The sequence below is a fragment of the Symphalangus syndactylus genome, chromosome 3, assembly GCF_028878055.3.
Source record: "Symphalangus syndactylus isolate Jambi chromosome 3, NHGRI_mSymSyn1-v2.1_pri, whole genome shotgun sequence".
NCBI lineage: Eukaryota > Metazoa > Chordata > Mammalia > Primates > Hylobatidae > Symphalangus > Symphalangus syndactylus.
Genome location: NC_072425.2, coordinates 29,478,750 through 29,494,840, shown reverse-complemented (window position 1 = coordinate 29,494,840; position 16,091 = coordinate 29,478,750). Strand labels below are relative to the sequence as shown.

General features: G+C 39.5%; 1 long non-coding RNA gene across 1 annotated transcript; it reads left to right on the top strand.

Annotated features, from left to right (window-relative positions):
- The first annotated feature begins 6,532 nt into the window (after positions 1 to 6,532).
- LOC134736231 (uncharacterized) lies at positions 6,533 to 15,662 on the top strand. Its single transcript, XR_010120128.1, has 3 exons — positions 6,533 to 7,686; positions 8,339 to 8,548; positions 15,623 to 15,662. It is a non-coding gene; the product is annotated as an uncharacterized lncRNA (long non-coding RNA).
- Positions 15,663 to 16,091: the final 429 nt, after the last annotated feature.

The following is a 16,091-nucleotide window of genomic DNA, read 5'->3' as shown; positions in this document are numbered from 1 at the left end:
CTTAGATTTAGAGCCACAGATGCTTATTGGGCACCCACAGGTCTTAGTAACAGGATTTAGAAAACAATCACATCAATTAAAGAAAACAAAAGCTGCCTCTGCTCGCCAGAAAGAGATGGCCCCACATAAACAAGACTGTATTGTCTCACATCTAGAGGTGGACAGAGACAACCAGGGGAGGTATAGGTCATACTTTACTTTTTAAAACAATTTAAACAGTACATCATGAACATACGCTTATTTAAACTATTTAAAGTTTACTAAAATGTATAGATGAAAAAGTACACACGTTACCTTCTGCTCGCTACTCTAGTCTTCTAGGCCTTTTGGTGAAAAAAGTATACATACACACATACATACATATACATACACATACAATATACAGTATGTAAATGTATATGCATATAATTTGGAGTTCCTTTAGACATTAATGGGATCACAAAATAGGAAGATAAGTGCATAGATTCTTTTTAATAATTTTCACCCAATATTATTTATCAGAAAATTTCTATTCTTTGTAAAGGCTGCACTGTTCTTACAGGAAGAATCCTTTCAAGTTAATCTGATCTTTTTTCCACTATTGGACATTCAGTTTTCCATTTTTCAGAGTTATAAAAATGTTCACAGTGAATATTTTTGGGCATATATCTTTATACAAATGTGAAAATAAATTTGAGGATAGTGCCTAAACTAAGTATTTGATAAAAGCTTAAATGCAATGCAAGTTTTTAATAAATTCTTCCAAAAAAGTATTGATACAAATTATCAGCAGGTGTTCCTTTTTAAAAATTATCTTACCATAATTGATTATTTTTTATATTTCTTAATACTGTCATTTTGATGGGGAAAATATCTCATTGTACCTTCATTTTTAACTGTTTAAACACACAAACTTTTTAATGTTAAAGATTACATTCATGTTATCTGTATGAAAATGATGTTTAAGCTGTGTAATAACAAAATGTTATTTCTTTAACTTTCATATTAAATCAGACAGAAGCTCTTTGACCACTTACTTTTTGTAGAGATCGGGAATGGGGTCTCACTATATTTCCCAGGCTAGTCTCAAACTCCTAGGCTCGATCAATCCTCCCAACCTGGCCTCCTAAAGTGCTGGGGTTACAGGCATGAGCCACTATTGCCTGGCTTGTAGACCAGTTGCTTCTAATGACATGCTATTTCTAGAAAGAAAAAGTTACTGGTTTGAAAAACTTTTCAGAGGATTATTTGTACAACTCAAAGGCATTTTTAAAGACAACTAATTAAATATAACACGCATTCCTTGCATACCATTTTTATTTTCCAAGAAGACAGGTTTGCAGAGAAATTTAATGGCTCAGTAAGAGATATTTCATAGTTACCTGAGATGGATTAGGATGAATCTGATTGGGTTTTTATATTGCTTGCATGCCTCTACCTTTTTCTATCATTCCTTATTGATCTTCAAGGCAACTCGATGCAAATCACCCACTTTAAAAATCTTCTTCCTGAGACATTGTGATATTTTTCCCCAAATGAAGTTTGCACTTCCTATTACAACCTCTGTAGGATGTTGACAGAACACTTGTATAATAATTTGTTTCAACTCCTGCTATCTCTGCTAGAACATAAGCCTAGACAAAAGCCAGGGCACCATTGTCTGATGTGCTTGGTGCTATATCCCCAGCACTTAGCATAAGGCATGGGGCATATCATAAATTTTGTAATATGTGATAAGTGACCTGATTTTGTGAAATGAAATACAACTCTCCCTTCTACAAAAGTGTCGAGGACCATTGAGATGTTGTATATGGTTAAAAGTATAAATTTGCTAAGGGGGCAGATCTTATGTTAAGGCTTTTTATCACAAAAGAAAACAACAGCAGCAGCAGCGACAACAAAACCCAAAATAGAACCAAAGGGATTGAGATGAAAGCTTTGGGGGCAATGAGTAAATGTATGGCATTGACTGTGACTGATGGTTTCATAAGTGTATGCTTATCCACAAAAACATCACTTTGTATAAATTAAATATCTAGAGCTTTTTGTATGTGCATCAAACTCAGTAAAGTAGTGAAAACACAAAACAAAACAAAATATAAAGCCAAACTCTACTTATAACATGGTGAAAAGCATGATTTCAAGATAGATAACTCACTTTCATATTTAGGTAATTCAGTCGTCATTTGGCTCCCCTGATCACACCCCCTTCTCCTTCTCTGCTGATTCTATGACCTGTGCATTTCCAGTGAAAGTCAAAACCTAACCAAATATTCCACAGATACCCAGCAACTGATTTATCAGGGCCTCCTCTGCCTCCTGAACTCCTTCTTTCTCCGGTTTCTGTTGATCTTGTAACATGCATGATGTTAATTTTTTTTTTTTTTTTTTTTTTAAGACGGAATTTCGCTCTTGTTGCCCAGGCTGGAGTGTAATGGCGCATCTCGGCTCACTGCAACCTCCACCTCCCGGGTTCAAGTGATTCTCCTGCCTCAGTCTCCCAAATAGCTGGGATTACAGGCATGTGCCACCACGCCCAGGTAATTTTTTGTATTTTTAGTAGAGATGGGGTTTCTCCATGTTGGTCAAGCTGGTCTCAAACTCCGGACCTCATGATCTGCCCGCCTCGGCCTCCCAAAGAGCTGGGATTACAGGCATGAGCCACTGCGCCCAGCCCATGATGTTAATTTCAATAAGAAAGTCAGTCATGTCCTTCAGCTCCATAAATCCCTATTCACACAAGGGTTTGCATAGCTCTATTAAAAAAAAAAAAATCCCACATCACCAAGGACTTCTACTCATTTTCCCCAATCTCTTTTACTCTCTAATCATCCCTTTCTCCAAAGGACCACAGATCCACTCCGGTACCCCACATCCCCCATTCTTACTCAGAGCGACTTGGCCTGTTTTCTCTGAAGCACTGGAATTCTCCAACCTCTAAGTTATTGGAATCTAAATTTCTATCACAGCCATGTATCAGGAAAAATTTTTCCAGTAAGAGGTAATTTACTCCCAAAGAGGAATCTGGTGCTGGTTGGTAAAGAAATAATATTGTGCTAAATTTACATTTACACATATTACATCTAAAATCTGGGAATGTTTTACACATGTGCAGTTCAGCTTGGCTTTTATAAACAAATGAGCACTACAGTAATGACTGCACTTTCCTTCCATAAATTGTTGGGCATGCCTATGTTATCATTCAAAGAAAGCAGAGCTAGCTTCTCTTGACCCATTCAGAAAGTGGATTGTGAATCAGGCCCAGAAAAACATGCCTTTAATCCCACAGTAATTTATGAGGAGAGTAGTTTCAAAATTTTGCTGAGAATTGGAAAAAAAAGAAAAAGCAAAAGAAAAGAAAAAAGCAGCACAGGAGAATGCAAGTGCAATAGTCATTACTTTTCAAGCCAGTAAGGACGAGTTTTGAATTGAAAAAAGGGAAGGTATGAGTTATATCACATCAAATTTATGAGATATTCTTTGTGAGCCCACCAGAACAATGTAAAGATCTTTACTGAACAATTAATTTAAGTGATTTAGGACAAGGTTTGTTTAAGAATTTTTTTGGTATCCCAATAAAATATAGCAGATCTATAGAAAAGGGCACAAATCAGAAGCACATGGCTAAAAAAAAATTCACAATTTTATTATCATTATTATTATTTTGAGAGAGAGTTTCGCTCTATCTCCCATGCTGGAGTGCAGTGGCGTGATCTCAGCTCACTGCAACCTCCGCCTTCCAGGCTCAAGCGTTCCTCCCATGTCAGCCTCCTGAGTAGCTGGGATTACAGGCATGCACCACCGCACTCAGCTAATTTTTGTATTCTTTAGTAGAGACAGGGTTTTGCCATGTTGGCCAGGCTGTGTTCAAACTCCTCCTGGCCTCAAGTAAGTTCTGGGATTACAGGCATGAGCCACTGTGACTGGCCAAATTTTTCACAATTTAAGGACACACCCAGAACTAGCAGACAGATGAGAAACTGAACATGGTCAACTCCCCAGAAACCCTCCTCTTACAGCCCTTCAGTATCTTCCACTAGGGTAACTCCTCTTCTACTGATACCTAGCTTCTAAGAGATTACATTTGCCTGTTGTTGAACCTTATATTGGTGGAATTATATAGCATGTACTCCATCTATTCTTAGGAATTTGGCTTTTTAAATTCAACATTATGTTTTTGAGATTCCTCCCTACTATTTTATTTATGATTATTATCATTATTATTTAATACTATTAATTTCCTACTGCAAATTGCATTCATTGAATTCCTTCTGTTGGAATAGATTTACCTTTTCTTATTGTTTGTATTTTTTCTCTTTTATTTAAAAAAATTCAAACAAAACCACAGAAAGTATAAATCATCTATAATGCACGCACACACACACATACACACACACACACACACACACACCCCTTATGCTTTCCAGGGAGTGGAAACTGACTTTTCTTGTGTCAGATTCTTATTTTAGGTTCTAAGTCTCAAATTATCTTCTTCTCCTCCCTTCCCTTCTCTTCTTCTCCTTCCCCTCCTCTTCCTCCCCCTTCTTCCTCCTCACTTTTCTCTCTCTCACACACACACTTTTTGAGTCACTCTTTCTGTTCAATGAAACCCAGTATTATGAATGGACCAACCTAGATCTCCCTTAGTTGTATAACTGGCAGCTACAAGAATGCCGAGCTTCCTTCTTTCACCAGGACCATATAACTTGGGAGAGGATTTTTACCCTAGGAAAGGGGATTCTATAAAGATAAAAAGGGGGGTTGCATAATCAGACTAGGTAGGAGAAAATATGAAAACCACAGTACACTCATGCTTAGGATCCATTATAGCTAGTCCATAGATGAGGTCTTAATTTGTGTCAATACAATAATAACTCAATGAGCTAGGAACAGAGACTTTTAGTCAGTTTCACACCTGAAGTCTAGATGTGAAGGATTTCTTTGTTTGACGTAAATATGTTTTTAGCAGAATTTATGGAAAGCTTGGCATGGCTCCTACTTTGGTTGGCTCAGAAGTCAAGCATGGCCCCATTATATCTACAGAGAGGAGTGATGAGCCGTGTGCTGCTGGACTAAAGCCCAAGCAGGCTAGCCAAGCCAGAGCAGTATCCACCACACTGGCCCTGGAGCAGGACCAATGCATGAATATCCTCCCTAGTCTACCTCTGGGTGCTAATGTTTGCAATGAGAGTGGGAGGCCTGGGCCTGTCTACTGGAGGCATGGATCTCAGGCTTTCAAACTGGTAGCAGAACTAACTTTACATATATCTGACTCCCCTGACTTATTAGAGCCTGCTGACCCTGGGAGATGACAGCTTTGGTTGGATGGATGAAGGTGGGGTGAGAATGAGTAATAACCAGAGTTTCTCTGGAATCGACATTCATGGCAGAAGATAAGTATTAATTGGTATAGTTGTTGCATGGGCTGCTACTTGGGTGTATTTTCAGATAATGGGGTTAGGATATTCTCTTACAGAATACTGTTGCACATCTTATGGATTTAGAGAACTGGTAACATGTAGACCCTCTTATACTGTGGGTTCTTGGTACTGGCTTAGAGCATTTAGCTACTGTTTATTGGGAATACACAGTGAAAGATTAAAACAGAATAAAGTTATCTGATGCTGTGTTAATTTTCAGAGTTGTTAAAATTATGTTATGTGTAAAGGAAGGGATATTTCCTATTCATACATTTAATTAGATAGACGATGGGTAGATAGATAGATAAACAAGGCCTTCTAAATACTAAGAATTCATTTAAGCAGTGCATGAGATGCTCTTCATTTAATCCTTAGCGCAGGTCTAAGAGTTAGCTACTGATATTATTCTCAAGAACCTGGATTCAGAAAAGATAACTTCCTTGCCCAAAGTCATATAGACAGTTAGTGAAAAACCTGCACTCTAAATACGGGATGTGTGCTTCCAAATTTTGAGCTAAGTTTCTACAGTGTCCCACTGCTTTTGAGGGACTCAACACATAATTGACTCTCATTCCCTTTCCTTTACGCTTGACCACCAAGTCTGCTCACAGCAAGAGCAAATGCCACCTGCTTTCTCCACATGCATTCAGAACAGCTCTGTTCAAACCAGGGGCATTCTTCCCAGCTGAAACTCTGGCCTGGAGTCTGTTCACACAGCCTGAGCTAATAAAGATCCAAGAAGCTCCTGGCTTCACTGAAAACATCAGAGGCAAAAGAATGCAGAATAGGAGCAATGGATACTGTCCAGAGGAAAATGGGCTCCTGTTCGAGCAGACCTTGTTTCACCTCTCAAGCAAGGGCAGAATGTGGGAATATGAGGAGTCCCAAGCTGCCATGGAAACAAATGACCACAGGTTGTGCCACAGTATTGTTCCATCTTTCCTTACCTCTCCCTTTAAATTCTCATATTATCTGCACTAGTATATTTAGTCACTTATTTTTTAACTCAATCATTGTTTGAGCATGCATCATTTGTCAAATGCTATGTTTGGTGCTGGAGAGATGATAAAGGATAAGGCAACCCTGCTTACTACCTGCTAGAGTCTATTTCTCTGGTGGGAAAGTCAGGTGTCTAAGCCTAGACTTGAAGGAAGAGTAGGAATTCTCCAGTAACTGGGATGAGGATGGAAAGAACTGTTTTCTGTATGAATAGGAAATGTGCTGAGGCTGGAGGGTTGGATTTGAGAGTGCATAATGATTTCACAGAATTCAGTCATTCAGTGTGACTTGGATGAGATATCACAGGTGGAGAGATACACAGCTGAGTATCAGGAGACAAAGCTGGCAGGAGGTGCAGGGCCAGATTGTGAATGACAATCTAAGCCTCTCAAACAGTTTGGGTTTTATGCTTCTCAACTCACTTAGGAAAGACAGAGTTTATGTCTATCAATCACACACAATTGTTAAAATTAAGGATCAGATCATAGAAATGAATCACCTGAAGCCAGATTCTGCAGCCAAATTTGGCTAAAGAAGCAACGGGGTGGAAGAAAGAGAAATGATGGAAAGCATTTAAGAGTGCAATTTGCTTTTCTCACCTGAAGGTGCTGGTGCAAGTTAGGCTTCTGAGCCTCTCCAACAGGCATCTTGTGCTCTGATCCTCACCACCCATCAATCAAAGAACAGCCCTGCCTATCCCACTTCATAGTTATGAAGACTGATGTGGTTTTGCTGTGCCCCCACCCAAGTCTCATCTTGAATTGTAGTTACCATAATACCCACGTGTCATGGGGGGGTGCCTCGAGGCAAGTGATTAGATTATGGGGCAGTCCCCCCATGCTGTTCTCATGATACTCAGTGAATTCTCATGAGATCTGATGGTTTTATAAGGGGCTTTCCCCCATTTCACTCTGCACTTCTCTTTCCTGCTGCTATGTGAAGAAGGATGTGTTTGCTTCTCCTTCCACCATGATTGTAAGTTTCCTGAGGCCTCCCCAGCCATCCGGAACTGTGAGTCAATTAAATCTCTTTCCTTTATAAATTAGCTGGTCTTGGGTACGTCTTCATAGCAGCATGAGAATGGACTAATACAAAGACCAAATGAATAGTGACTGGAAAAGGACTATGCACTTATTTATCCCCTCTCTCCTTGTAGGTCTCTAGCTTGAGATAGTGATATCACTCTATGGCCCACATACTCAGAGGTTTTATTCTTCAGAAGCCAAGAGATTCTTTCTCTGACAGAGTTTCCCATGGCCTGGAAGATAACCTATGACTCTCTAATCCAGTAAGCATGGCTGCTGGCCTCTTCTCTGTTCATTCTACTCATGAACCTGATGCTCTGGTCATGTGGAATTCCAACCTTGATATGCTAAAAACGAAGAAACAAAATGAAATGATTCCTTGTATATTCTGTAAGTTGATGCCCCACACCCCCACACAGATACAAGGCAAATGCAAAACACTCAGCTAAGAATTCAGCCATCTCTGCCTTGCACATGTTTCCATTGCCCAGATTTCCTCTTTTGATGGTTGTCCGAGTTCACCTGTTCTCAGGCCTCCCTCCTCTGGGAAGCCATCAGTGAGATCCCTTTTCTTTGTACCCACAGCAAACTACAATTCCAATATTGCTTTAACCTCTACAAACCACCTCTTGAACTCAGAGTAAAAATAGAGTCACATTTGTTGGATGTTTCCGGTTGATCTCTCAGGTCCCCAGATGCTTCATGACTGCATACATCACTCCATCCTATGACTTCATTATTGTAACAGTGTTAAATTTTTGGAGTACTTTCTCAACAGAAAAAAACTTAAAAATGAACAAGCAGAACAACCATCGCAACAACAATAAACAAAACATGAGCTTATGAAATCCCCAACCTCTAAGATAAAGCAAGAGGAGTGGTGTCAGATAAGAGCATTTCTCTCATTTCTTTCAGCTGCCAAATCTGTCCCTTTAGAAACTGCTAATCTCTGCTCTGACAGGCCATACGGCTCATCTTGCCACAAGACCTCACTTGTCCAATTGTCATGCCACCTGCTGTGGTTCTTCAAGGGAGAACATGCTCATATATTCTTAGCCAAGCCAGGCAAAGAGGTCGCCAGTGTGGAGTTCTCTATTTGAAAATCCTCATGCTCAGCTCTCTCAGGTATGTAGCCAAGTTATCAGCTAGACCCAAGAATTCTGGTCAAGGAAATGACTACATCTGCTATATCACCAACGTAGAATCCCTGTGCCCTTTCCTTCCTGGGAATTGACTTAACGGGGCAGGCAGATTTTTCATGCGCAAAGGATCAGACTGCCCTTCCTTTACATAATGGGGTGACACTCTCATCCTTCCAAGAGATGTGCCCTTAGTTCCTCAGTTTTCTTTTATGGAACTCTAACCTCAGTGACAAAAGAGTGATTTATCTTTCCAGTAGAGGCTCATCATGGGATTCCAAAATATCTACATGTATGTTCAGATTTGCAAAGTACCGTATTCTGTTTTTCCCCGCTTCTAGGAGACTGCTCTTGATGAATCAAAAGTGGTTTCCTGGCATGTGTCTTGTTGAGAACAGAGGGAAAAACAAAATTTAATCACTGGCATATATCCCACCACAATCAATCAATTTCACGATTCTATAATGCAATTGCACCATTTCTTGCTAATATGTGCTATTAGACAGTAGATTTATTGAGAGTGGGAATTACATCTTACCTATATCCATTAAGGCATTATACCTTAATTCTATCCATGCACACAGTTTCTAAGACAGAACCTGCTGCAGAGTTGCACTCTAGTGATTTACTTATTATTTTACTAAAGAAAGAAGACTGAATGAGTGCACTGATCTCCTCCTAGAGTCCTTTCTGGGCACCATGTTCAAAATGAAAAAGGCCTTTTATCTGTGGTCACCAAAATTATATTCCTGAAAAAGATGCTTAAGTTTGCCTTTGATAAGCTCTCTTACGTGTAATTACCTATGTTCCTGGCTATCTTTTATAAAGCAGCAATAAACTCAAGATTGTCTAATAACAATACCAATGGAAGTACTATGTGCAAAGACCCCTTGGGAATCCCAGGATGGAAACACCTTCCATTAAAAAAGATAACAGTCTCTTCCTTGACAATACAGGATAAGGGTGATATCAGAATATTTCAGAACATATGTGCCTACTTATCAACAGGTATCAGTGTGCAGACACTGTATACAGGTTCTGGCTCTAGCTCTGCTGCCAACCTACTAAGCTAGCTTTGATAAGTCTTTGTCCATCTCTGGGGCTCAGTTTCATTTTCTCCAAAAAACAGTGGAAGGAATATATTATCTCCGTGCTCACTTGGAAAACCACATCCCTTCTTATTAATCTCCTGGAAGCTCCTATGGATTACAGGCCTAAAATCAGACATGCTGCTCTAGCTCACAGGCCCTTCCCCTCAACATTGACCCTCATCTGACTGGTGGGCCAGCCAAGACTTAATATTTACCATTATGTTGTGTCCAAAGACAACTGCTGTGATCTGGTAGTGGGGATTTGGAGTTTTCAAAATCCTGAACAGTGGCTCTTTACTGCTCCCTGGTGGTGCAAGTAGGCTTCTGCTGACGTCCAAAGAAAACGTTTTCTCTCTGAGATGTAGACTCCGCTCTTATCTTTGGAAGGCTTAATGAGCCAAATATGTAACATGCTAGCAAAATGCCTGCTACCAAGTAGCTGCTGAATAAATGCATATTTATTTGTCCCTTCCAAAGGAAACTGGCTACAGATGGTTATGTTTTGAAGATTCTTTAAAAATATTACCATTATAGGCCGGGCGCAGTGGCTCAAGCCTGTAATCCCAGCACTTTGGGAGGCCGAGGCGGGCGGATCACGAGGTCAGGAGATCGAGACCATCCTGGCTAACACGGTGAAACCCCATCTCTACTAAAAATACAAAAAATTAGCCGGACGTGTTGGCGGGCGCCTGTAGTCCCAGCTACTCGGGAGGCTGAGGCAGGAGAATGGCGTGAACCCGGGAGGCAGAGCTTGCAGTGAGCCGAGACGGCACCACTGCACTCCAGCCTGGGTGACAGAGCGTAGACTCCGTCTCAAAAAAAAAAAAAAAAAAAAAAAAAAAAAAAAAATTACCATTATAGAGTAGGAATTTAGAGCATACAATAATAATGATAATGATAATAAATAACAATAGCAGTAAATCATGGGTATTTATTACATAACACCAAAAAACTAAAAGCAATAGAGGGGTATACAAACTGAAAAAAATGAAAATGTATGTATTTGCTCATTCTTTTATTTATAATTTATGAAGATGATAGGAATAAGGGGAGTCTAACACTTATTGGAGTCTATGTTTTTCCATGTTTTCCATGTTGATATTTAACACCTAGAAAAACCTAATCATGCAGAAGTTAATAGCCTCATTCTACATAGGAGGGAACTGCAGCTCAGGGAGACAAACAGTGTGCTGAACGTTCCAAGGGCAATGTGTGGCCAGCATCTATAATTTAATCCAAGTATGCCTTGCCCCAGCCCATTGCTGTTTCTAATATATCATCCAGCTTTCTGGGGGCTTTATAATCACTTCATCATCTACCCCTTGAACAGATGGAGAAACAGTAACTCAGAGAGAGATGCTCTTTCTCCAGTGGTGTGCTGGTAAATGTTTACCAACCAGCTCAAGGTGGTGGTGGGCAGGGACCAATCTATGGTATTTGCTGATTTCTCTGTTTAAAAAATACTCTCATCATGATCTATTTTATTGAATGTGGAGTTGGAAAGTAATGGGCTCTCGTGTGCTGCCAGCACATGACTGCTCCTAAATTTTACAGTGACAGCTTACAAATATTTATTGAGTATCAACATATTCCAGACTGATGTGAACAAGAACTCAAGTAGCTGGGCCAACTCCAGCTCCCTTCTGCTTTCTGGCTCTGGACAATAGAATCCGAGATGTCATTCTGGTACAGCCTCACCAATTGACCACTTCAGCCTCTGATTCTGCCCTTTTCCTGTGACTCTGGCTTCATGATATGAGAATATTTAGTATCAAGCTGAGGTGGCAAGACATTCATGGAGACTTAAACGAGTCACTATTTGCCTATAGTAATGCCCCTTAGTGTGGGAAAGTGATGCCCCTCTCATGGTGTGGTACGAATCAGCATCAGGATCTCTGCAATATGCTTATGCCAGTGGACTCTATGCTTCAGGAAGGCAGAATATCTATCTTTTTATGCACAGTTGCATTTCTAGAGCATAGAAAGATGGACTGAGCCACTATAGGTACATAATAAATACTTGTTGATGGCCATGATATTAGAATTTCACTGTTTATATAAATTGCTTATTATTCTATGATTTTGGAAAGGACATTTAAACCCTCTGGAAGTCAGTTTCTCTATCATTGAAATGAAGAAAATACTAGCTACTATGAAAGTTTTTATAGGATTAAAATACTGTACATCAAGTGCTAGGTACATAGTAGAAAATAAACAAAGAAAATGATGTATTTTTCTCCTTCTCCTCCTCCTCTTTTTCTTCCCCCTCCTTCTCCTCCTCTTTCTCTTCTTCCTCCTTCTCTTTTTTCCGCTATTTTTTGTTGTTATTATTATTGTCACTATTATTATTACTATTATTATTTAATGCTTTTTCTATTTTCAAGAACGCCATAATATAAACCAGGCTTATGAGATAGGTAGATTGTGATCACAATACCTTATATATGTTGGGCAGAGATATTTACATCATGCATCTCAGCCAATACTCATAACTTCCCTCTCTTAAATAGGTATCACGTAGTTCATTTTATAGGTGAAGAATGAGGTCTGCACAATTAGTACCTCCTGGGATTTTTGCACACACAAAAAGCTTCTCTGCTTGGATAACTCTTCTGTGGTGTGCTTTAAAGCCAAGCTTGACTGTTCTACTATATTCAAAGGCTACTTCCTCTACCTGAGGCAGAGTTTGCTGTTTCCCTCTTTGTGCTCGTGTTGCCTGGGATAACTTTATCTACCATTGTAGCTTTTACTTGTCATTTATTCTTCCTTTTATTAAAAGCTTATTTCTTGACAACCTCCTGGCTGTCAGAAATTTTGCTCAGGCTTTAGGAATATAGTGAGTAGCAAAATAGATAAAACTTTCTGACCCAACAGAGCAAAGATGTTGTGAGACATAGACATTAATCACATAGCCATAAATACACTCTATATGAAATAAACGGGCAGCTGGAATTGACAGAGCAAAAGGTAGCTTGAGATTAGACTGATTTTTTTTTTTTTTTTTTTTTTTTTTTTTTTGAGACAGAGTCTCGCTCTGTCGCCCAGGCTGGAGTGCAGTGGCGCAATCTCGGCTCACTGCAAGCTCTGCCTCCCGGGTTCACGCCATTCTCCTGCCTCAGCCTCTCCGAGTAGCTGGGACTACAGGCACCCACCACCACGCCCGGCTAATTTTTTGTATTTTTAGTAGAGATGGGGTTTCACCGTGGTCTCGATCTCCTGACCTCGTGATCCGCCCGCTTCGGCCTCCCAAAGTGCTGGGATTACAAGCGTGAGCCACCGCGCCCGGCCTAGACTGATTTTTTTAAGTAGGGGCAACATTATCCATAATTGTCCTACTAAGGATTTCAGGTTTTTATCCTAAGAATAATAGGAATCTTCAAAATAGTTTAAACAGAAGAGTGACTTGATCAGAATTTAATTTTCTTTTACAGAGAATACAGCTATTTTCCACAGTACTTAAAGACAGAGACCATATTCAGTATTCCTGTAGCATCTAGCAAAATAGCTGGCATATAGTTGGCACCTAGGATTGTTGTTAAAATAGTGAATGAAATATAGCAATAACTGAGATTTATATATATTTATAAATTATGTAATAATTTTTATTTATAAATCATGTAATAATTTTTATGTGTAAATTATGTAATTATATATAAATCATGTAATCATTTTTATATATAAATTATGTATAATTTATAATCTTGTCAGTGATCTACTCAAGTAGCCACTGTTATGCCAATTGAGAGTTGAGAAGACTAAAATGCCGAAGGATGGTGTTAATTGGTAGAGTTGGCAGGTGGTGAAGCCGGAATTCAAACCTGGCCTATGAGATTCCATCACAGCTGCATTCTTTCCACAGCAGTATGCCCTGACCCATGCTATGTTTTGTGGCCTCTTATGGAGTCTGTGCAACAAGGTAGACTCTGAGAGAATAAAAGCTTTTGCCAATTACCCATTCCCCCCCAGTTTCTTAGGCATTGGAGATCATTCTCATGTAATACCTCTATGACATCATAACCATCCTAACTGCTCAGTCATCTCTCCATCTTCCTGTTGCATCTCCTTCAAGCTCCAGTTGATACAGTAGGCCCCCTATATAGCTGCGTAACTTGGGATAAGTTTCAAGATTCCCAGTAGATGCCTGAAAACACAGATAATACTGAACCCTATATACACTGTATTTTTTTTCATATGCATACATACCTATGATAAAGTTTAAATTATAAATTAGGCACAGTAAAAATTTTACAATAACTAATACTGAAGTTAAACAGTTATAAAAAATACTGTCCCCAGTTTCATGGATAGAAGATTCGCTCTCAACCTAGATCTTAGCAACGTCAGCATACCATTTTTATTTTCTCATTAGGTAGAGAACTTTCACCTTTTCACTTAAAGAAAGCACTTTTGTGTGGCTTCTCTCTCGTATATCTGAATTGCCAGCATCACTACTCTTGCCCTTTGGGATTATTATTAAGTAAAATAATGGTTACTTGAACACAAGCACTGTGATACTGCAATAGTCCATCTGATAACCAAGATGGCTGCTAAGTGACTAACAGGTGGGTAGTGTAGATGGCATGGAGACACTGGACAAAGGGACAATTCATGTGTCAGGCTGGATGGAGCAGGACTGTGTCAGATTTCTTCACATTACAGAAGATGGCATAAAATTTAAAGCATATGAATTGTCAATTTCTGGAATTTTTCATCTAATATTATGAGACCACGGATGACCATGGGTAACTGAAATCATGGATAAGGTGGTAAAGGGGATACTGTACTCTTCTTCCCTGCATCAATTTCAACACCAGCTTACAGTGTCTGATCATCGTTCAGTGTCTCTGGATCCCAATCAATGTGGGTCAAACCAGTTGCTCTTCATTTTTCTTTATCTAGCTATCAGAAACACATAGTCCAGTGTCCTAGAAGGCTGCTCCCAGCTTCTACAGCAAATCTATTCTACAGAGTTTTGAACTCAAGGTCTTCTATGGTGTTTCATAGCTCATGTATCAATATTTGCTTTGACTCCCAGTAAGAGAAACCCTTAAACAAGTGTCATAAATAAATCATGGATTTTCTTACTCATATATAATAAGAAATGTAGAGGCAAGTAATTCAGGGATTCCATGGCTATTTCAAGATGCCAGTGGAGACTCAGGCTCTTCCTGTTATTTTCACTGAGCCTTTCTTTAGCATGTGTTTCCACCAAAATGGCAGATCCACTTCCAGCATCATAGTCATGATCTAAACCAAAAAAAGAGGGAAGGGCAAGGCATAAAAGGTACATGCTGGCTGAGTGGACCCCCTTTTAAAGACCTTTCTCTGAAGCCTTACTAATAGCTCTAACTATGTCTGATTGGCTAGAACCCAGTCATATGGCCACTCCCAGCTGATGTTTTTAGTTGGGCTATTAACATTACTATTAATGTTACCAAAGCAGTCATTTACTAGATGCCAAGATGCTCTCTATCTTATCTCACTTATTTCTCAGAACAACCCCTTGAAGAATACATTATGAATTGGAGGTGTAGAGTGGGTTTTCTGCTTTCTGGAGCTACAAGTAGAATTGAGTCCTGACTACTCCAGTGCTCTCTCAACCACTATGGCCTTTTTTTTCTCCCTCTGAGATGATCTTTCATGAAAAACCGCATTACCATTTGGTGTCAGCATTTTAATTTTACTATAATTAAATAGTTGTTTTTCTGTGAAATTACACGGGACCCACAAGGCTGAGAATTAAGGAAAGCAGAAATAACCTAAAGGGTATGAAGAGGCTTTGTAGAAGCTACACACTGGAGATGGGTAGGCTTTTAAAAATTCCTACCCTAACCTCTATTCCAGTGGTTCTTAATTGTAACCAATCATCAGAATCACCTGAGAAGGTTTGGAAAATATATTTCTGAATCTCAACTGAAGGGTCTCTACTTCAGGATACTTAGCATGGAAACCACTGCTCTATTTTTTAGATGACTCTGAAGGTCTCTGAAGTTGGCCCCCTCTGCATAGAAACTGGCTTATTCTTTCTGAATACATAAGTATTATCATGAACTCTCTGTATGCTTTGTGAATGCAGCACCTCATGGAAACCTAATATTTATGTGATATAAATAGCACTTTTTATTCCCATTTTCCAGATAATGCAATAGAGGCTTATGAAGTAAAAGTCACTTGATTAAGGTCATATAACTAATATATGGTGTTGCCAGGATCCCAAGCCAAGTCAGCCTGACTTTAAAACCATGGATTTTTCCACTCTGACATGTTGCCATGAACTGAGTCTGTCTAGGGAGAACATTTTTCAGGCATGCCAGAAGCATTTCTCACCAGCATCCCCACAGACTCCATGCTGACTAATAAATGCCTACACAAATCTTATATCATTGCTTCCCAGAAGTCCCTGCCTCCATGGTTTCCCCAGACCTGTTCTGAAGGCCC